Here is a 22,476-nt window from a genome sequence, read left to right as displayed (position 1 = left end):
TTATATCCAAATTTCTTATTTTGAAATATTGAATATATGAATGTTTAATTAGAATATTGCTTTAGTATCTTTATATATTTGCCATAAAAGAAGTGGTTTCATTTGATTTGTGTACATGGATTTCAAAATGTGTGTAATTGTACCTATCAGTGACTTTTCTTTTCTGGAGATGATCAACCACAGATACTGTTAGGTATGGAATTTTATTTTAAACTGTGCTTCAGTATGCCAGTGTGGACTTCTTTAGAAGAAAAAAGCTTCTTCTCCACTGTTGAATAAAATCTGTATTAGTTATCATGATAATATACCCGGCCCACACTCTTAACAAGTATTTGTGGACTACTACCTGTGTCATCTCAGTGATCTCTCATTGGAACATACACATATGTGTGCACACATGCATGCACATACATGTGAAATTTTCTCCTGACATCAAAATAAATTTTTAGGACTTGTTTTTGAAAAGAGACTTTAATGGAGATTATTGTAATAATAGCTAGCACTTATTGAGCACTTATTATGTGCAAGCACAGTGCTCATATCTTTTAACGGATTGTTACTCTTCACAGTGAGATAAGTACATTTTACGAGAGGAAACAAGAGACTTAGAGATGCTTGCCACACTACTGATAGTAAGTGATGGTGCTCGGATCAGGACTCATTTAGTCTGGCTCCCAAGAGCCTCTTGGCCCATGACAGTTTGGGATGTGTAGTCGGTGAATGTAGATTTTCCCCAGAGTTGTTCTTTTTCATTATTTTTTAGTTATTTATCTCTGATAGACTTAACTTGCTAACTGTCTGCACTTTGTATAACACTTGGTCATCTTTTCTAAACAGTAGGCAGTACTTGAGCTTCGTGAATTTTCTGATTTGATTCTTCTTATAATCCTGAATAGCGGACCAGAATTATACGCTGCAGAATTTGTGTCGCAGGGAGATTATATGTGCCCCTGGTACATGTCTAACACTCAGATCAGCAATTTCGACTTCTAAGCCCAAGTCATTTACAGGGCTCTGTTGGGTCGAATCTGATTTTCTTATACAAATAATGGTATTATCAGGGTTAGATAAATATATTTTGTTAAAAAGAATGATTACATGGCTGATGCCTAAACTTCTATAAAAATGATCACAAACATACTATTAAATGAACTCCAAATATAGTGTTTAATACACAGTTAAGTGTTTAAATATGTGCATTGCAAGGACAAGAAAGTAACCAATTGTAATTTTAAAACTTAAATGTAATTATTTAAAAGATTTTTGGGGAGCCTCTGAGAGTAAGGAAAAGGTGAATTTGGTGTGAGGCTAAAGAAAAGGATCTTTCCAACCCTGTTTGCTACCTGCTGATAAAGGGAAGCTTCCATCCTGGGTCTGAAACATACAAAGGATATCAGAAAACAGTTGGGTTAGAGTTGGACAGCAACAGAGTTTGGGTGATGTTGTATGAGTGCTAAAAGTAACTGCATCTGAATGAATGGCAGGGTACTGTGTGAATTACGGACTTTTTAAGTTAGAGTTTTCAAGTACATAATTAATGTTACTTAGAAAATCCTCACAACCCATGATTTAGGTAACATGAAGTACTGTAATAGCTGGGATGAACATGTAATTTACCATCCAATTCAGGACAGTTTTGAGAGTTAAAGGGTATACTGTAATATGCTGGGCCAATAGGTATAAACTGGGATCTTCTTAGTAAAATTGGGACCTATGGTCACTCTAGTAATATCTCAAATTCCTATTGAATAATTTCTAATAGCCTTATAGGATATATATTTAAGAGGAATCTTAATTCACATGCAATAGCTTTAAAAAATTATTATTTTATGAGGAAACTCACTTTGATTATGGCCACTATTTATGTGTTCTTGTTAGCCAATCAAGGCAGTTTGTGGCTATGACTTTTATAAAGGATGATTGATGTTTTACAGGTTTTGGAACCTATTCTGAAGATGAAAATAGAGGTATTACTATTGGGAAGAAAGAGATGAGTACGACAAAGTTGATCATGATATAGTAGATAATTCTGAAGTTTTTCTTCATATCACACAGAATTTTTTGTGCTTGTTTTTGGTAAATATTATAATTGATGGCATATTTGACATTGAGCTGTAAACTAATCCTATTTGTTATACCTTTATAATTTATAATTTTATGTTAGATGAACCAGTGGGTTTTTCCCCCCCTTATAAAATCATGTCAACACGTTGCATATATTGATAAGTTGACAGTTCAGCCAGAACATTTTTGGAAACAACTGTTTCTCCTTGGTGAAATTCTATGTGTGAAAATAAGAATATCTAGAAAAGAGTTGCTTAAAGGTTTTTTGTTTTTGTGTGTGTATGTGTAGTTTTCTTTTTAATTTCCCCTTGACACATATTTATCTAACATGGCATATTACATTATTAAAGTCATAATTAGATTATTAAATTTAAATTTCTAGTTAATTTGCATTTAGATTATAGATGATTTGTTAAGTTGAACTAGGTAACCACACTGGCATATTTGCATTTGAATATACATTAAAAAGGTAAATTTTCATACATTCTTACTCATATGTATAATATCAGGACTGTTTTTGTTCAAAAGGGGCTATTATGCTTAGTAACAAAAGTAAGAGTTTCCATATATTCTTCCTGGAGTTTGTCATAGTGTGAAGCACCTTATGAAATAACTACTATAGTTGTAAGAGTAATAATATAGCTTATGTGTTGGCTCTGAGAGTAGCTCCTTTATAATTATGACAACTAAAAGTACAGCCAAAGGTCACATTAAACACAAGATTTCTTTCATACCTCATCTGTTTTGTGGATAGCATGTGAAGTAGTTTGGGTCCCTGTACTGATATTTTAAGAGAGCAACCCAAGGTTGTTCCTATGGAAGTGTTTCAAATATCTTTCTTCCTGTCTCCCATGTGGTTGCAATATTTGGCATGAATGTGTATTTGAATTCTGGACTAATTAAATAGAACCTTATTAAATTTAGAGTTTGCACAATAAAAAAAGAGACTTTTATACAGCAAGGATTTTGTAGGCCCCTACAAAATAATACTGACGTTTAAGAGTGTTTAATAATATTGAATACTATACTGACTAAGTGTAATGTCTTAGTTTTGACCACCTTAGTGTCGATATTGCTCACTCATCAGTTAATACCAAACAACATGCCACCAACAATAAAAACAGAAAATGAAATCACACAAATGAATTATATAAGCATGGCATGTCTGTACATATGGAATCTATTGATCAGATCCTATTTTTTACTTTAGTTTGGTAAGTAAAAGTTGGAATATTGAAGAGGTCATATATAGGAAAGGTTTTTATTAAAAAACTTATTTAAAGACAATATACACATGCTCCGAAGTGGTTGTCAAATCCCTTTAAGTGGTCCTTGGTACACAGTACCAAATAATCAGACTGAAGTAAGGATGTTTGGAAGGGGATAAAATTGGCAAGTTTATTTTTAAAATAAAAATAAAAAATTTAATTTTTTTGTGTAATTGGTAAAGCATTTCTTTTGTTTTTGAAATACTTTTTCTATTGTTTTCCTCATTGCATGCATCTTGCAGTAAAACTTCTGATTTCATTGATACATAAAAATGACTGCATATGAAGTAAACATAATAGTGGAGCTGAAAGATGAAAGATTTTATTTTGTCTTTAGGCACCAAAATAGAGTGGGCATAGTTTTTCACTTAAAATTTGAAAAATAACTAAAACTAACCAGTCCATTTTGGGGGGGAGGCTTTGATATTGGCAACTGATGTAATCATTGAGAAACATTTTGAACTGTTGCTCTTACCTCTTAATTATTCTCTTGCTTTATAGAAGCTATACTGTTACATATTATTGGTTTCTTAAATGAAACCTACTTATTTTATAATAATTAAATGAAACCAAATTAAACCACATTGTGAGTGAAAACGTGCATGTGTACATTTTTGTGTAGATACATGGTTTTATCTTCAAAGTGATATTGTTTATAATGCATGTAAACATAACTTTAGAGGTGAATGTGTAACAGTTTGGCAGTTGTCTAATACTGGTTTAATGTAGAGGCTGTCATCTTAGAACTGTTAGCCATTGTCATGGGGGTTTCCGCCAATCTCACAAGCATCTTTGCCTAGGCAAAGAATTGCTTCCTCTGCTTTATTTACTGTGGTTATTTTTCTAGGTGCTACTGCCATTTTCATTCAGAGTTGTGCTGTGTTGTGTTAGTGTGATCTAGAAGGTCAAAGATTTGATTTCCTTAGAAGTGGGAAAGTTTTGCTGTGTTCCTTATCTGTGGATCCCATCTCATTGTCTTTTTTTCTGGTGCAATTTCCTCATTATATGGAAATTTAAGAAACCGCCTTAATATACTCTCAGGCCTAATTAATAGTTTGGTTGGGTATAGAATTCTGTGTTGCAGATCATTGTTTTTTAGTATTTTGAAGGCTTTCTTTCATAGCTTTCATTGTTGCTACTGAGAAATCCATTGCCTATTCCTGCTCCTCCCCCCCCCCCTTGCCCCTACATTGTTTTCTGCTGTGTGTGACCTGTTCTTTCTGGAAGCTTTTAGAATCTTTATATCTGAAATTTTATGATGTGTCTTGGAATGGATTTTATTTCTTATTTTACTGGATCTTCAAAGGACCCTTCATTCTGGAAGCAGGTGTCCATCAGTTTGGGGAAGTTACTTGCATTATTTTCTTCCTGCTGTTTGTTGGCTGTTTGTTTTTCCAGTCCTCCTAGTTGGAGATTCCCCACTAGGGCAGTAGAGGTGGAATGTGTGAGGCTGAGTGCTGAGCCAGAGTGTGGGCAAAATGGTTTGCTTTTCCTCAGTGTGGTTTATGATGAGTTCTTTTATGAATTATTTCTTTTGATATGTTATTGCTGCTATTGCCTTATGGGACTCAAAGAAATGCCTTTACATTGAAGCTAAATTATATAGCATTCATGAGATTTTCAATGTAAAGGAGCATCTTTTTTTAATGCATTTAATTAGGATTTAAGATACAAGATATTAAAAAAAATAACTAGTGAATAGCTTTATATATTAAGGAGAGTTCAACAGAATTGTAGAAAACGTCTTGTCTTCTTTGGTTAGCATAGCATTCTAATTCCAAATAATAAAATTGAAAATGGTAAGAAAACAAGATATATTTATTTCCTGAAAACTTTTCATATCCACAGACAAAAGGAAAACATCAAAATTAAGCACAGATTATGAAAAGTTTTTGTCACTCTCTTGGGTTCGTTTCACCATCAGAATTACCTGTTGTCTCTTTCTGGAAAATTTTCCTTTGATAATGATGTTTTGTTTTATTAATTTTAACTTTAATGGTAGGAAATAAAATCATTTTAATTTAAACTATTTGACTCATGACTCATGTTTTCAGAAATGTTAAAATAAATTAATTAGTAAAATATGTTTTGAACACATATAGGGCCCTGGTTGGAATGAAGGGAAGTTGAAGAGGTACTCACTTTTGAGAAGGTATCTTTTCTTAAGAAGATGCATGCACATAATTAGTGGAAGGTACAAAGTTCAATAGGATAAAAATATCTCAAAATTGTATATAATTAATTACTAATGAATGGCCTAGATGGGATTAATAGGAACTTAGCTATCTTAGCGATCTTAGTAGAATGCTTATATATTCTTAAGTCATATTTTAGACATGATGTATATAAAGCAGTAATGATCAGTCACTTGAGAAAGTTACTTAACAGTGTTCTAATTTTATTTTTAATATCTATCTTTCATTTTAACTCATAGACCCAGTGTCTTTAGGACCTAGTCATTTTTATGTTTGAGTTTGCTTGCTGGTTAGAAATGTCCTTAAAATTACATAGAATTACTTTTGGGATATTGCATTTTTCACTGAATAATTCATATACATACCATTATAATACTTTTATAAAATCATTTAAGTTTCAAAAATTAGAGATTTTGCACCAAAAAAGTAGATGATGATTTTTTTGCTGTACAGTAATCTTTTGCTTCACAAATCATAATTTGAATGCATTGTTTTATGCCCATGTATTTTTATTTAAATTCAACATTTATATTTTTTCAGTAGTAGTTAGTTTCAGGATAAAATTAGACTATATTTTTCATTCAAATTAACTTTATTCCCCTTATCTTAAGACCTTGTAATTCATTTGGAGTTTACCCAGTTCCTACCTATACCATTTCTTTTTTTATTTTTTATTTTATTTTACTTATTTTATTGTTGAACCTACACCATATCTATTACTCCATTTCCCATACTTCCTCCATCTTCTTATCTTTCATTTTGATCTCACTTTATATATTAGGTTTCACTGAACCCAGTGCAGGCAAAAAAGTTATGAAAGACTGAAATTAAGTGCAGAAAGGTCTGATGGAGAAAAAATATATAGCTATGCTATTGTGTAAACTTTTAAAATGTCTAGCAAGCTAGAACTGTTTAACAGATGTGATTGCTTCATTGTTTCAAATTTATGCCAATCAGAGTTGATAGGATTTGATCACACTCTAGTAGATTTATGAGATAAATTACAATATTGCATGACATGCTTCAGATAGAAAACATCAATATAAGTTGAATATGATTTCTTGTTTAAGATAACAAGCCATAATTCTTTAAATCAGATGGTTGTGCTTTGATAGAATATCAGTTTTTGTGAAAATTTACAGTATCTTTGATATTTCCTTCATGGTGACAAAAAGTATATTAAACTTTCCTTTTAGTGTACAAATGTGATTGTAATGGGAGGCACCTTGTTTTTATTTAGCTGTAGATGGCCTGTCAGATTTCCAAAGGCCTATACAGAAATGGGCCTAAACTTAACAGAAATTTGACTGCAAAAAATTTTAATGAAAGATAGAAAAGCTTATCATTGTGGTACTGAATTTCTTTAGAGTAAGGTTTCATAAGATACATCTAAAGGTTTACTAGGAATTTTTTCTTTTTTTCTTTTTTAAACAAGTAGAAGTTTAATACCTCACATAAAGAAATTGAAAAAGAATATATTGACTAATGAAGTGACTAGTTCCTCCAGGGAAGTTAGAGCTAGGGAATCAGAGTCAGGATCTCAAATCTGTTCATTCTAACAAGAAATGGTAGAACCAGTTATTTAAAAGCCCTTGCTAAGAGTGATTTTAACTTCATATGAGGTCTACATGGTGAAATCCCTCAGTTCAATTTTGAAATAAAAGCATGGAGTCTCTTGAGGTCTTGATTTGAAATTGTTACTAAGTCAAATCATTTGTGAAAAGAGAGTAGAATTTTAAGTTTCTTAGATTGGAATGAAAATTTTTTAGAACATGGAGACTAGCCAAACCAATGATTTTTAAGAAGGCAGACCCTCATGTTTCAGGTAGGGATATTTTCAAATCTTTAAAAATTTTTCAGAAGAAAATTATTTACATCATGGCTTAGCTTTAAAATATTTAAGAAATAATTCAAATATTCACAAAAATACAGAGGATAAATAGAACAGGTGACTTTTTATTTACCTTGCAGAATTAGTATGCTGACATTTGCTCTATCTACTTATCATCCTAAAAGTGGTTTATTTCCTTCATGTCTGTGTTTTTAGATTTACTATATTTATGTGTTCATGAACATTGAGTGTTCTGACTAAAATATTTTATTAGTTGTTATCCAGTTTACTTTTTTATTCTTTTTACACAACATTGTTTTTGAGCTGTTCATTCTGTTTTTGTATCTTGTTTATTAATTTTAATTGTTCTCTAATATTTCATGATAGGACAGCCTCAGTACCACAGTGAGTGTATCTGTTTCTCTTTGGATGGACATTTAAGGGTCAGGATATTTTGCACAGACTTCTTCCACAGATATTCATGTGTCTCTGCTGGGCTCTGTGTTTTCGGCACACAAGACAAGCTGCTCTCAACTCTTAACAGCATTGTATCCATGTTCGGGAATTAGGCAGCATCCATAGGCAATTTGGTGCCACTAGAGCTGCCTTCTCTTTTCTTGCTGAAGGTACTCTGTTCTTAAAAGCCAATCAAAAGGGAGCCTGCAGACAACTTTGTCATGCTGTTCTTTTAAAAAACATCTTCTGCCTTGACCAGTGTGGCTCAGTTGATTGGGGGTTTTCCTGTGCACCAAAAGGTTGCTGGTTCCATTCCCAGTCAGGGCACATGCCCTGGTTTTGGTCTGAATCCCTGGTAGGGGGCATGCAGGAGGCAGCTCATTGATGTTCCCCTCTCACATTGATGTTTCTCTCTCTCCCTCTCCCTTCCTCTCTTTCTAAAAATCAATAAAAATATTTTAAATAAACAAAAATAATGCTCTCCTCCCTTCCCCAGTAAAAAAATAATTCCATAAATGTCTTTTTTGGTATTTGTTTGAAAAAGATGTCTTTTGTTAGTTTTTACGTTTTTGTCTTATTTCAGACGGAGGTTAAGACCTATTCTATTTGGGGGTTTCATTTGCCATAGCAATAGGTACACCTGGTCTGTGTATATAAGACATGGTTTTGCTTAATGTGAACAATATGATTTTGTATCCAGGTGGTTATATAACTGTTGCAGTTAATAACAGTGAAATAGTGAATATTGAGAATGATACACTTTTATTTGTGAATAGTTTGGAATTTTTTAGAGCTTATTTGAAAGTTTTACAATCTGAATTGCATTCTTTGGATTCAAATTTATCTTATAATTTTCATTAGTCAGGCTTTTTAAATTTTAATGTATTTGATATGTTGGCAGAAGCCATACATTTAAAAGTATACTTACATATATATTACACACTTAAAATTTGGATTGTGATTTACTCTAGATCCATTGAAGAGAGAGCTGTCAGTTTACGAAATTCTTTGACAGTGTGCCCAACAGCTTGAAGCTGCCTCACAGAAAGCCAAATATTAGAGTATTAATGTTATTAGCCCTTTCTTGAAATACCCTTGGAAGTATTTCTTCTCAAAATAAAAAAAGATTAAAGAAATTGCTAGGTCTGGATCATTTCTTTTGTATCAGTAGTTTCAGAAAACTGAAAAATATGGTGTGTAATAAACAGATACTGCTCTAACAATGCCGTACATTATGTACCAAAAATGATCTCTGTTTTAATCATAGATGCTGATTTAATGAGACAAGACTAGTTTACATCAGAAATGGATTTGGGATGTGATTTTTTTGCTTTCTTTGTGTTTTCTCTACATAATTAACAGACATACCTTTTAACGTCACTGTCAATTTTTTTAGCGTTTTTATTTGATTTCCACACACATTTTTTGAATTCCCAGGAGTATGTTATTCTCTCATAAACCCCTTAGAAATAGTTGCTAAAATATTTTAAAGAACGTGCCTCATCTTGTCCTGTGTCAAGTCTTTTGCATGAACAAAATCCTTCTCCACCTTTTAAAGTTCCTACCTTTTTTTTGAGTGTGGACTGTATTTTTTATAACTTCAAGTTTTAGGGAAGCCTGTCAGTTTAGTCAGTGAATTGACTGTTGTAAGGTGGTGACGCGTGAGGTTTAAGTCTCTCTCACTCAGTGTGCTTAGGGTTGCTCCTTAGGTTTGCTGTTGGCAGGGGCACTGGGACCTTCCCTCAGCTCTGAGAGCTCTTTGCTAGCCTCTGCTTTCGTTTCCTCTTCATCTGATTTTATTCTCTCAAATGCAGTTGCTGACTTAGAGCCCTTAAATTCTTCTACATCTGGATTGTACATCTTGATTGACAAATTTGCCTTTACATATGGTCAGATAATTCTATATTCGGAAAAAATATTCCTATTGTGTGTTTTATTCCACTGAACCCTTTCAGTGTTAAATGTAGTTTGGATGCATAGGGAAGAATTAATGATTGGAAGATACAGAGATGGTAAATTATTTATTCTGGCCCTGAGGAAGCTGAAAAGCTGAGTGAAAGACTAATAAATCATCTGTGGTAGTGCTGCTTGTCACTTCCAATTATTTTAGACGGTTTTGTGATAAACTGCAGCACCTGCTAGATATCCGCACACCCTCCCTTGATGCTGGTGGTGCAGCTTGTTTAGTCGATTATCAGAGGCAAGTTTGTGTAAAGTTTATTTAAGTTGTAAAGGAAATTACTCTTTTTAAGTCAATTTTGTTGCTTTTTCTCTTTGAGTGAAAGGATTTCTGTGACAAGGCAGGGAATCTGGAATATATATACTTCTTTAGCTAGGGAGACTGTCTTTATCTTTTATTAAATTAAATACTTGAAGAATTGAGTGTCTTTATTATTCCCCTAATTAAAAACTACTTGGACTGAGATGATTAGTGTGCTCAAGATCGGATCATCTCCTTGATCTGCTACCACCTGATGGAGAGTCCCTGCTGCTGTTTGACCAGGCCTTTTTCACCATTCTTTGTTCTCAGTGGCCGAAGTTTTGCAACTAGTAGTCCTAAAAGGTAGTGAGGTCTCTCTCTGCATTGGTCCTGAACTCAGCTGCTGAGATCGTTGGAGGCAGAAAAGAACTTGAAAGAAAGTTTAGCCTAGACTGGTTTGGATCTAGCATTCATGAAATAGGGCCACTCTAAAACTCCTTCAGAAATAAATAAGGAAAATCATATAACGTGCATGCTTCATGCTTGGGATTATGGCTAGCTCTTTTGTTTCCATCAGAGTTTAACAATTATTTATGTTCAAGCCCGGGACATTGTTTATACATCAGAATAACTTGTTTTTATGGAGATTTTCAGCTTTAACAAAAACACGGGGGAGTTGAGAGGACTCTTAAGACTATATACAAAGAAATAATCTTGATAACTGTCTTGAATTCATTCAGTCACAGTTTTACTCACTGACTCATTTCTCCTCATAAACATGTATTAAGCTCATGTGTGCCTGCTCTCTGGGAACGACGACGACCACTACTACTATTTGTGATAATGACTAACTCCTCTTTTTGGAGCTTGGTATGTGCCATATACCATTTTAAGCATTTTACATATATTAACTCATTTTAATACAACTCTATAAGGTACTTACTGTTCTTACCCATATTTTACAAAGAACCCATATGGAGTGGTAAGGCCATAACTATTTCATCTTTTCTTAGAATCTATAAAGGAGGGAAATGTTTACAATAAAAATTAATTAGGTTTAGGAACTTCAATCCAAATAGTGTAATAATAACTAAATTTTATTGAACATTTAATTTTGTGTTGGGTATTACATGTATTATTTCACTTTTAACCTCTACATAATTAATCATTATCTTCTTTGCTATGATGAAGAAATTGAAGCCTAAAAGATGTTAACCAGCTTGGAGGTAGAGTAGCTGTGATCTGAGTCAGGATCTGACAGCCTCTATACCAATAGTCTGTTGCTAGGTAAGCAGTAGAAAGTGTGGAGGAAAATGGCCTAGTGGGAACCCTGGCAACTGGAGAGTTTTTCCAGAAGTGGGCCTAGAGTCTCTAGATCTAGTAATTTTTTTGAGAGAGAAGTTAAAAATCTAGACTTTTTATCTAAAATGTTTAAATTTTAAAATCTTGGCAGTTTATTCAGGATGAATTGTTTGCCTCCTGGATGTGACCTGTGAAGGCCAGTTTGTAACCTTTGCAGACTGTATTGCCTTTAGTAGAAGTTGTTTGGAGGTTTTCCTTCTAATTTTATCCAATTGAAAACTAGTAAGAGTTTTTGAAGTAGTATTAACAGGATAGTATCAGTAAAATTTCATTCTTTAGGGAGATTAACAAACTAGATGAAACATAATTATTATTTTAGTAATCCTATATAGTTCATAATACATTTCAGATGAGTTTTAGTTGAGCTTTGTATTCAAGTTACCATAGGATGCTACTAATTTAAGTACAGTCTAGCAGAGAGCATAAAAACAAGGAATTAAGAATTTAGACTAGAGTCTTAAAAATTTAAACAGGTAGTAAAATATGTGAATGTTTATTGAAACTCTATCTCTTAGTGTACCTCTGATAACAAATCCTTTGATTTTCTCCTTTCCCTCCTACACCTTTCTTTTTCTATGCTGTGAATATTGTGGGAAGTTAAGATACATATAATTTCTCATTGAAATGCCTTTATCACATTAGATGTAGAATTAAATAATATGTGGAATTTTGTGACTTTTAATGGAATTGAACACAATTAATCAAAGCCTTTATTTATATGGAGTACTACCCAATGGTAAAGTTTTAGTGAATGGGGACTGGTTGAAATAGAAGTCAGTGGTTTGTTATGGTTTTATTGAATGCTTTTATGTCACTTAAAATAGAAATACCCCTGGATACAACCTCAGTGTCATTTTATAAGTGTTTGAAAAAATAATTAGATTAGTCAGTTGTTAGAGGGTCCTTCCACAAACCTAGATTAAAGACCTAACCTAGTAATTCTCAGTAGCAAATTCACTATTTCAAAATAATTTTTCTTAATAGGTTTTCAAAACCTACCTTATAAAGAAAGCTAGTCCATCCAAAATCAATAGTTCTTTTAAATAAAGGGCTTAATAAGTCATGAATTCTTTACTGTGTTCTTTAGATCTATTTTAGTATTATTTAATATATAGATAAAATATTTGTTACTGACTTAATTTTGTTGTAGGTTTATGTTACGCTATAGGAGTGTTTTGATTCAGAGCATTTCATTTAATAGTATTCAATATTGGTCAAAGAATGGCTTTAAAAGTTAATAAAAAATATTTTACTATGTCTTGTTTATAATAACAATATATGTTTATTATAGAATAATCGAAAAATAAAAAACACATGTGATTCCACTACATGGAAATGACCGGCAAACCCCTTTCTGTTTTGAGGTCTTTTTTCTTTTTCCCTTTGCTTTGGCATTATATACTTGTCTTTTCTGTGATCTTATTCATAGTTTAGTGGATTTATTTTTAAAAGACATCATAATATTTTAGCAGAGTTCAAACGCATCCCCTTCATAGAGTTGTTTGTCCAGTAGCTGGAACTAAATTCTTCTTCCTAACTTCCATATGACTATCCCTCTCTGCCTTGTAGCTATTTTTATCTTACCCCAAACTTCTCTGAGGGCAAGATCTATTTTATATTTATCTTTATATTCTTAAAACATTCACTGACTATTGAATGAATAAATAAAAGTAGATCTTAAATTCAATTTGTCTCTTGCATTTCCCACTTGAAATAGCAAAATGGCAGCAAATATATGAATGCAGTTTTTATAATTTTAATGGGTTATTCCAGTAGGGCTTTTGTGGAAATGTAATTATACAAAGAAATCACTGAAGTTTATGGTGCTAATCTTTCTTCCTATAACTCAAGATGTGCCTGGTCTCCTATATCATAATTAATGAATATGTACTATGTTCAGATATGTCAAGTAAATCTATATGCAGTATTACAGTATTAGAAATCTGCAAAAGAAATACTGAATTATTGGAAGGTTTATAATTAAATGGAGCATGGGAAATATAAAGTAAAAAAATTATAGGTATAGTAGATCTAGTATGGTATTATTTAGAGGAAAGGTAATTTATAATACTAGAGGCGATTAAGTCTTTAGAAATGATCTTCTTTGTCAGTAGGAAGCTGGACCAAGCTCATAAGACTACACTGTACCTAATACTTATTACTAATGTGTTTTCAAATATACTTTGAATGAATAAATTAAATGTATTATGTGTAGAACTTGTTAATAACTTTGCCATATGTACTTTAAGAGAGGTATTACTGCCTGACCGGGTATGGCTCAGTGGTTGGACATCGACCTAGGATTGAGGAGATCATGGTTCAATTCTTGGTCAGGGCACATGCCCAGGTTGCAGGCTTCATCCCCAGTCAGGGGCGTGCAGGAGGCAGCCGATCAATGACGACTCTCTCATCATTGATGTTTCAATTCTCCCCCTCTCCCTTCCTCTCTCTAAAGATTTTTTTTTTTTTTAAAAGGTACCCTGTATTACCAAAAAAAATTAACATTAACATATATATTAATGTTAATTTTTATATTAATGTTAAAACAAAATGTTTGATTTCTTAAAAATATGCTTTGGAGAGAACTTAGAAGACAATACTTTTAAAACATGGCAGTGTGAGGAAAGATGAAATCAAATGGGTTGTAGTAGTTTTGTCTCTAGCAGCACTTTTGCTATGTAATTGGAAGGTAGCTTTATGGAAACTTTTCAAGTTGGAAGAAGATTTCAGCCGGAGTGTCTAAAGGGTCACTTAAAAAACCCCCTCTATATTAAAATAAAATGTGTCCAAGCTTTAAAGCAAAGATCTCAGAGTTTGCAGATGATCCTAAAATTGGAGCTAGAGGAAATAATGAGGAACAATGCAATCAGATTCAAAAAGATTTGGATTGTTTAGGTGATTGGGCCAGCAGATGGCAAATGCAGTTCAGTGTAGACAAATGTAAAATAATTATCTTAGGAACAAAGAACCAATCATACAGCACACTGATCAGGAAAAAATTTGTGGGTTATTGTAGGAAAACCATTGAAACAGTTAACCCGGTGCACAGCTGCAGCAAAAAAGGCAAGCAAGAAACCAAATTAGCAGACGGATGGAATATAAAGCAAGAGGCAATACTTATAGTGTATTAAGAAACTTGCTAGACCCCATCTAAATTACTCAGTCTAGTATTGGTTGATGGAACCACTTTAGAAAGAGTAAATTTTGCCTTGGGGATAGACTACAAATTGTAACAAGCATATCCAATAATGTTAAAGAGATTTGAACTAATTTTTATGAACTTTAAATATGTGAACTTTTATAGATAGGAGCAAGACACTGAGTCATAAAGGCACTTCAGGTCTGTCCACTATTAAAACTTGATCTTAGTAGAGGACATGCATAGTTTCAGCTGCCTAGGGCCTTACCTAACCTTCCTTCTAGTTTAGGTAGAACTCTGCCCCTCACCTCTCTTGACTAAAGAAACCTAAAGGCTGGAATGAGGTCCTTCTGCAGCCTGAGAGCTGCACCTTCACACCTGGAGCGATCATGGGCACAAGATCTAAGAGCTGCCGATGAGATGCTCCTTCCTGGCCCATGACTCCTAATGCGGTAGCATACCTTGCACACTTCATTCTAGGCTGCGGAGGCAGGACTTTGTGATTTGACTTCCTTGGTTCCTGTAAGAGCCTTATTCTCCAACCTTGTCTCATGTTTTTCCAGCTACTCAGTACACAGCCAATAAATTCCATTTGACTTAGATTATCCAGAATGTGTCAGTTGTTCGTAATCAAGAGCCCTAACTGGCATATTTTGTATTTTAGCCTTGGCCCTTGCATTTTTTTTTGTTCTTCAGTATGTTTGTGTTGTTTGGAGTAGTGTTGGATGAGGAGAAGAAAGCTGAAGTGCAAATACCTGTCCCTCTCTCCCTCCCTTTCTTTTTGTCTTTCTTGTAGTTGAAAAGAAGCAAGAAGAATTTGGGCCAATACCTCAGTAACTATAATTCCCATGTAAAATTTAACTTTGTCCATGCAGGTGAATGTTGCCACTTTGTTAAAAATGCTGTTTGGGACTTAGCATCTCTGTAAGAAGAGTATACACATTTCATTATATATTGTACTTGGTATCTCTAAAAATCACTTTCTCCTTTTGTTTTGAAGGAAACTTAATGCATGATTTTCTAATGTCATATGAGAGGGTAGAATCTAGTATACCATGCAAGGGTTTTCTTTTGTTTTTATATTGCTATTGATTAGCGGACATTTCTTGAATGAAATATTTTTAAAAGTAATACTTATAAGTTAGGAATAGTGGATTATATTTTAAGTTTGCAGTGAGCTGATTGGATAATATTTAGAATTGATTTTTATCACATAAGCAATGTTTTAAATAGTGGTTAGATTTTCTGTTTATCACATATGCCATATTGATTTGTTTTTTAATTAAATTGTTAGTCCAGTATGTGGGTACTTGAGGCATATCCACAAGGAGTAAAGTAAAGGGGGAGGGGAAGGGGGCAGAGAGAAAAAAGTAATGGAAGTTTTTTGAGAGGTGGTGTGCAGGACTAGCCCTGGAAAAAATTTGAAATAATCAATAATTTGTATTTGAGGCTTTTTTGTCATTCTCAACAGTGAACAGTGGAACCCTCCCAATAGAAAGATGTTCTTGAGTCTATTACTCGTACACCTGTAGGTTTCCAGAACTCTTATACTACCCTAAAACCTGTATGTATCATGACATATCCTGCCTTCCAGAGTATTCCATGATTCAAATTTGACACCCCCATGCTTCCACTCTGCCCCATATCATAAGACTACGGGCAGTGTTAGGAGAAAAGAACTGTGTGACTGGACTATTTGAAACACCTGTTTAATAGTCCTTTCTTAGAGATTATTCTTTTACGAAGAGAATACTTAGTTCTTTGAAATTTTGGTTAGTGTGTCTTGGGGAAGGAAAACCGTTCATCTGGTGTTCAGGGAAATGTCTGGTTGTGATGCACAGTTAGGGACTGCCTGTATCATATATAAGTCTTATAATAAAGAAAATCAGTATACTTAGAAAATTAATTATTTTAAGTATGTGGGTGTTAAGGGTAGTTGAAGTTTTACATTCTAACCTTTAAGTTATTTGAGATCTTTGTAAAATGGAATAGTACGTGAACTTTTTTCCTGCATTATGCACATGTGTAGAAAGAGGTGTGCGACGTGGGGCTGAAATACTTAGATGATTATATACTGCAGTTGGCATGCCAGACTGCTGAAGACTAACCTGTATGTCTGCAAGGTATCATAATGGTCCTTTTAGGAGTAGATCTGAGACCCCACTACCCCAACCTCCTTGCCCTCCCAAGAGGAGTTTATTTCATCTTCCTTGTCTGCATTGCAGGTTCCTCTATGGCACAGGATCTGCAACTAGCCGTTTCTGTTGCCAGTTGCACTGGAGTTCAACTGCTGCTGTAGGGGGCTGGGGTGGGGCTGATACTGTTGGGTTTCTGGTCAGTTCCTGGATAAAAAGGTCCTTTATTAATCGTGCCTTCACTTTCAGAGTGCACATAGGTAGAGATGAGGTCTGTGGCTAATGCCTGCTTTATATACTACAGTTGGATGCTCAGGGGCTATTTTTTCCTTTCCAAAAAACCTTTTATTTTTATTTATTTAATTTTAGTTATTGTTAGGTTTGGAGTCATTTCAAAAGACCATTGTCTCTAGATAGCTTGTCTTTGTAGTGGATTTTTTTTTTACATTTTGCTCTGGTTGCCTGCTTGTCTGCCTGCCTGTTTGCCTGCCGCTTTCTCTCCTCCTCCCTCCCTCCCTTCCTCCATTGCTTCTTTCTTTTTTTGTGTGTGACAGTTTTGCTTATTTCCAGCTTAAAGACTATGGTTGTTAGAAAATTCTGTGTAAAAATGCAACTCGTCAGTTTATTCTAAAAATGTTGTTCATTAGTAAGAAGGGATTAAATGTATTTAAAAATTTTTACTATAAAAATAGGATCTTACACATCTATTACTATTTTTCATTTAACAGTAATGGGCAGGAAATAGAAATCTACACCCTCTCTTTTAATAGTTGCATAACATTCTAGTTCATTTACCCAGTTCCCATTGATGACAATTTGGGTCATCAGGATTAGAATTTTTCACGATTATGTATAATACTGCATTCTAAATACTTTTGGTAAAGTTTGTGTTTATCCCTCATAAAGGATAAATTCTGGAAGTGGAATTACTGGGTAAAAGGGTAATTACATTGTTAAGGCTTCTGATACTTATTGCTAAAATTTACATATTTCACTCCCACCAGAAATGTTTGAGAATCCTGTTTATTTCCACATCTACAGTAGGCTTTAATACTTAAAAAGAAAACATCTTTGCTAATTTTATAGGTGAAAAGTGAAGTAGTATCTTGCTTTAATGTACATTTTTAATGCTATTGACCATTTGCATTTATTTTACAATTTTCTCCTTATTATCATTTGTCTGTTATTCAAGTATTTTTCTCATATTTATTTAAGTACTAAATTATATAGTAAAAAGTGACCCTTTTCTGGCATGTTGGCGTTTTTCCCCCCCTGTATTTCATTAGTGTGTATATATTTTAAACTGCTGAGTGGAAGTATTACTTTGTTTTATTTTGTGGCTGAATAGCTATTTAAAATGTAATCAAACATGTCTTATATTACACAACATTTTTCATTTTTAGTATTTACATTTTTTAATTAGAACTTTTAATCAATTTAGGATTTTTTACTGTTAGTTTTTGGCATATGTTCTGCATTTTCTATTTATTGGCTTTGCAGACGCTGATGTACATATAAACTCACAATCAGGAGCATAAAGAAAAGAGCACTGAACTGCTGCCAGCTGACTGTGACCTTGAGTCTCAGCTTCTTTGTCTGTAAAGTAAACGTATTTGTCTGGTACAGTGCCGTTCATTCAGTTATTTTGTCCATGAACTACGGGAAGAAATAAAATATAAATCATAACCCAGAACTCACATGTACATACTCATATACAGATATATGTTTGTGTATGTGCATACACACTATGTCTTCTGCTTTTTGTATGTCATGCCATATCATGCCATGCAATGCCAGACTATTAAAAAAACCTGCTGTATGCAGCTACTAAATTGCTTTCATTACCTCACAATAGGGACAATAGGGTGTTACAGTTTTTGAAACACTAATCTTGTGAATTGGACACTCAAATGCCTTGTAGGGCTGACTAGATAACAGATGGAAATACCCTGTCACTTTAGCAAATCAGAGGGCCAGGGTCCTATCTAAAGACATTCCAATTAAAATAAAACATCTTGTTAAGTCAACAAATAAATTTTCAGATGAAATTCAACCTTCTAATTTGGGCTACTAGCCTAGGCTAGAGGAAGACACCCAAAGACAAAATTCAAGCTTATTCCTCTGTCAGATTGCTGTACAGTGTTTTAAACAAACAGTGCATGTTTCAGGCAGTGGGCCACAGAACATACTTCGACTAGCACTGGTCTAGATTCTGATCTTTGGATACTTTCCAGTACCTCCCTGCTCTAAAATTCTGTGGCTCTGTGACAACTCTAGACATGGAAATTAGGAGATGAAATAGCCTCACTCAGTTTTTCTGATTTGATAAGAAATTATGCCTGTGATAGGCTCTGAAAAAGAGAAACATGAAAGAGATTATTCTAGGTATCAGAGTTACTCTGGAGGCTGATTAAAAGGGGAGGTGAACTTTGACTTTTTCATTTCAAGCAAAGGTGATGATGCAATAGCCCAGCAATTGTGTCTAAAACCAGAAAATGCTGCTGAATAAGTAATGAAAAATCATATAGGAAAGTTCAGTGTCATTGAAAAAGTATAGCAGCATTTGGATACCTAGGAAATCTTGCATGTGTGTGTACACAAAATTATTTTTATGATCTGATTTTCTAGTGTTGGGGGCAAAGATATATACCTACAAGAGAGATGCTGTGATGTACAACCACTAAGGCTCACTCTGGTGACTTGGGTAATTGTAATGGAACCATGGAGCCATTAGGCTCCAGATGGAACTTTAATCTGGCTCCTGATCGAGCCAAGTGTCCTTGTAGAGTCTCTAAGCATCTGTTTTGGAAATATATGTGACATTATTCAAAATTTGTACAAATTAAGCCACCCTTGGGTTATAATTCAATTTTTCTTTATTGAGAAATGTATTGTAAACAGTTTTATGCAATCAAGTAAAAGTAGCCTGTACCCATTATTTATTTGCCTATTACCTGTCATTTGTATTTTTGTGATTGACTTCTTAATGGATTTAAGAAAGCTTACATTATTCCTAAAATTGTACTTTGTTCATAAGATCTGAAGTTTTTCTACTTTCAAATAGCTTCCACATTGGTACTTATTTTTGTGAGACTATTTAAAAGTGCATACAATTATGGTGATTTTACTTTTGAATGATGGAAACCCTGCCAAATAACCTGCCTTATACCAGAATGAAGTCTATTTTCTCCCATAACAGAAATTCCAGAGACAGAGAGGCTCTAGGGCTTGGTCTCCAAACACTGTATGAGCAGGTACCAGCTTGGTTTATCAGTCTGCCCAAATATTTGTCTTCATACTGGTTTCCTTCATGATCACAGGATGGCTGCCATTCAGCAGCTGGAGCAACAAACATCCTTTAGTTCCAACAGAGAAAGCAGGAATTTTCCCCACATTGCAGTTCGAAAGTTCTTTCCTTCTGTTTTATTGGCCTAGTTTAGACCACATGTCCATATTGCTTTTAATTAATTATTCTCCCATTTACAGAAACACAGAAATTAAAATTATATTGTGGGAAGAAATACTAGTTATGTATTTTATAGTTCCTTTGGCTTTTCTTGTTAAATAGAGACTGGAAAAATTACTTTTTATATTGAGGGTAATAAATATTACCTGGCCCAAGTGACGTGTAAGGAGATTGCATTATTAAATAAATGTTAGTTACATTTTCTCAGGAATAGATTATCACTACTGTTTGTTCTTTCCCCCCAAAGAAGGCAATATGTTTGTTTGGACCCTGGTCCTCAGCATGTATTCACATACAGTGAAATAAGTTTTAACAATTGAGGATGAGTATTGCAAATGAAGAGTTATACATTTATAGCAGAAAGATCTTACCTTGGATTTAAATTAGGACATACTGAAAATGCTGATACATAAGAGAAAAATTCCTAAAGGAGTATTACAGCAAATGTAGATTTTAGGTTTACACTGTCTACCTCTACCTGGTAATATTTGTACGCAGATTTTTCTGAAGGGTATAATGCTGTGTTTTTCTGCCAGTTCCTCCATTTTTCTTAAATTTATTTGCCCCTTCATGTGCCAAAAATGCATTATTGCAAATACCATTAATTTGGATTTTGTGATAATTGATCAGAGGTGGTTTTAACTATAAACAGTTCGATAAGCAACTAATAGAATAAATAAGAACCTATTTACTTTTTTAACAATAAAAATATTCTAGATGTCTTCTTTGCTTTCATCTCTACCTCTAATAGGTCATGTTGATTTTTCCTGTTGCTTATCTCTGGAATCAGTTCTATATACTCTGGTTTGGACCCCATTTATCTCTTATTTCAACTCCTTAATCTCTGTGTCATATGATACATATTATTATTTACTTGGCTTTTTAAAATTATTAGAATATTATAACACCTTTCTATGTGAGCACATATACTCTCTCACTTCAGTTTTAGAGCTTTATAGTATTCCAAAGTAGGTATTTGTAGTGTATAGTTTCAAAATAGTCCTTCTTGATGCTAAAATCTCATCATGTTATTCATCTTCTTAAAAATTCCCCTTCCATCCTCTACAATGGTGATTCTTAGGGCAGGGAACATTCATTTCCTAAGAATGCATAAATCTGAATCATGTGTGGGCATTTAAAAACTCTGTACCTAGCACTGGCTGGGTGGCTCAGTTGGTTGGAGCATCATCCTGTTCGCCAAAAGGTTGCAGGTTTGATTTTCAGTCAGAGCACATACCTAGGTTATGGGTTCGATCCCTGGTTGGGGTACATATGGGACAACCGATCAATGTTTTTCTCTCACATCAATGTTTCTCTCTTTTTTCCCCCTCCTTACTCTCTCTCTAAAAATCAATAAAAACATATTCTAGGATGAGGATTTAAATAAATAAATAAGTAAATCTCTGTCCCTAAAATTTTGATATACTTTCTTGGTTGAGGATTTCTCTTGTAGTAGGAACCGTAACCACTTCAGATATCAGAGATGACAAAAGGTTGTAAACTCCCTAATGGTTTGACCTTCTTACCCCCTGCAATCTAATAATTTTGAACAGCTTGCTTTCTTCTTGGCTGGAAATCTGTTTTCCCTTTCACTTCTTTGCATTGATGTGCCGTTTCTACTTTGTTTAATAGCCTTCTTTTTGTATTCATCCTGAAACTTTATCCCATATTTTCCTTCTCCTGGGTTATTGTACTGCTCTTGAGCTGTTTACTAGAGCACTTGTAATTTCTTCTAAACTTAACTTTCCTCTAGTAGATTTTAAGCTACTTGAGGACAGAATTGTGTTATGATCTTCACAGGGTTTGCTGTAGATAGCACACATAGTACACATGGTAGGAGAAGAAATATCGGATTACTTGAATGGAATTTAGTGGAATTATTATAGAAATAGACTAAATATATTTATGTTTTTGCATAAAATAGCTATGAGAGTTAAACTTTTAAGTCTACGCAGGGAGGAGCAGAGCAGGGATGCAAAGTCTCTGAAGGGGCTGAATGACTGATGGACTTGCAAGCTGGGTCACTGCTGGGTTGACTATTGATGCAGCTTAAAAAGTGTGTGCCCATTAAGGGTGGGGAGTGGATTGATCTGCCATTATTTAAAAGGAGAGCCCAAAGGTTGATGTTGGTAGTACTCATTATAGCTTTGGCTGGACCATTTTTAATATTCTGGTTTCTACTTCTTGATAAAGAGATCCATGCAGGGAGTTGCAGATGGGTACTCCAGATTTTAGTTGCAAGTGGAGTAGTGATTTTATTGAAAATTAATAGGATTTGATCAATTGAATTAATATAGGGTAGGAAGTCAGGAAGGAGAAAGAGCAAAGGTAAATCTTGAGTTTTCATGCTTAACTGAGAG

At 33.9% G+C, this 22,476-nt stretch overlaps 1 protein-coding gene across 8 annotated transcripts in view; it reads left to right on the top strand.

Moving 5' to 3' along the window:
* The window catches only part of TBC1D5 (TBC1 domain family member 5), a 361,094-nt gene that overhangs the window by 23,796 nt on the left and 314,822 nt on the right, over positions 1–22,476 (top strand). The gene's annotated exons all lie outside the window — the stretch shown is intronic.

This window comes from Miniopterus schreibersii, assembly GCF_964146895.1.
Source record: "Miniopterus schreibersii genome assembly, chromosome: 15".
Classification (NCBI taxonomy): Eukaryota; Metazoa; Chordata; class Mammalia; order Chiroptera; family Miniopteridae; genus Miniopterus; species Miniopterus schreibersii.
Note: the sequence above shows the minus strand (reverse complement) of the source record. Positions and strands in the feature narration are given on the sequence as shown.